The sequence below is a fragment of the Gavialis gangeticus genome, unplaced genomic scaffold (genome assembly GCF_001723915.1).
Source record: "Gavialis gangeticus isolate Ggan-Ray unplaced genomic scaffold, GavGan_comp1, whole genome shotgun sequence".
In the NCBI taxonomy this organism is placed as follows: domain Eukaryota; kingdom Metazoa; phylum Chordata; order Crocodylia; family Gavialidae; genus Gavialis; species Gavialis gangeticus.
Window position 1 is genome coordinate 249120201 of NW_017729032.1, and position 1800 is coordinate 249122000.

General features: G+C 41.6%; 1 pseudogene; it reads left to right on the forward strand.

Moving 5' to 3' along the window:
• Positions 1 to 350: 350 nt before the first annotated feature.
• Positions 351 to 1408, forward strand: LOC109302350 (annotated as a pseudogene).
• The last annotated feature ends 392 nt before the right edge of the window (positions 1409 to 1800 follow it).

Genomic DNA, 1800 nt, shown 5'->3' on the forward strand with positions numbered 1-1800 from the left:
GTGGTGTGTATCTGCTGCTTCTATAAATCAGGCCATAGATTCAGGAATCTAACTTTACACACCCTGACTTGAAATGTCTTACTTCTACACACTAATCATTTTACGTGGCTAGAAGGAACCGATCTGAGCACCGAAAAAATCTTTATTAAACCCAATTTATTTTCAGGCAGCTCAGGGTATCTGTGGGCACCTGTCTGTGGAAAAACAACAACACTCAGTGGCCAGGATAGGATGGCTGCTCATGAAAGAGATTCAGTCCTGGTGACTGGTTTGCTAGTGATGAAAAAGCAGTTGTCTTGCCAATAATAATGTTTGTCCACGCTCTTATTTTGACAGATAACACACAGTGAACAAATGGCTATGGGCAACTGCACCAGGATGACAGAATTTCTTCTCTTAGGATTTACGGATGACCCAGGGTTGCAGCCTATCCTGTTCGTGGTACTTTCTATGATTTACTGCATAACCTTTGTGGGGAATCTCAGCATGGTGGTGCTAATTTGGATCGATTCTTGCCTTCACTCCCCAATGTACTTTTTCCTCGGTCACTTATCCCTCATGGACACCTGCTGTTCCTCCTCTATCATCCCCAAGATGTTGCTCAATTTTGTAGCAGGGAAAAAAAGCATTTCTTTCTCTGGATGCATAACACAGTTGTTTTGCTTTGGTGTTTCTGCCACTGTAGAGTGCTTCCTTCTTGTAGTAATGGCATATGACAGATACATTACGATATGTAACCGTTTTCTTTATACAGCTGTTATATCTACCAGGGTCTGCATGCAGTTAGTGATTGCATCTTATATTGGTGGCTTCCATGTCATTTTGCATATGATTGGTATACTTAGATTATCTTTTTACAGGTCCAATGTAATTAGTCATTTCTTTTGTGACCTCCCACCACTGTTACAACTCTCCTGCACTGACACTTCTGTAAACGAACTGATAATTTTTATAGTCTCTGGCCCAATTCAGATCTTCACTTTTCTGATTGTCTTGCTGTCTTATGTTTACATCCTGTCCACCATCTTGCAAATGAATTCAGCAGAGGGGAGACACAAAGCCTTCTCCACCTGCACCTCCCACCTGCTCTCTGTCTCCTTATCCTATGGTTCACTGTCTGTGTACATACAACCACATTCCAGCTACACCCTGGATCATAATATGGTGAACTCTTTGTGCTATACGATCTTCATTCCCATGCTGAATCCTTTGATTTACAGCTTGAGAAACAAAGAAGTGAGAAATGAACAAAGAGGCCATGAGAAAAGCAATAGAGAAATATTTTTCCAGTGAAAAAAAAAATCAAAGTTATTTTTTAAGCTTTCTTCTTAATTGGAATGTTTCACACACCATTGTTACCACTTCCAGTTTTTTGCCTGATGTTCAAAGCTGTTTGTTAGCAGTGTGAAACTCACATGATATAAACAGGAATGCTAGATTTCTAAGCCATATCACACTGTTTCAGGGCGTGATGTTCTCTGAAACAAAGATGAAAACATTCCCATGCATCTTAAATGCAAAGGCACACGCATAAAAAACAAGGCCCATCAGCAGTATGTGAAGTGCTTGCAGAAGGCTGACGGGGTCTGAGGATTGTTTTTGCCAGGAAAGGTCTGTGCTGCAAGTGTGCATTTGTGACCTTGGGTATGGGAAATCGTGCAAATGGATACTGAGAATGGGATGGTTGCATTTTTGGGCGTGTTTCTTCAGGAGTGGTGAAGCCCTGAAGGCAGGACACAACTTGTTCCAAATCAGCACTAACAACATCTTACCCCCACGCGGCATCTTCCTGCATTTTGT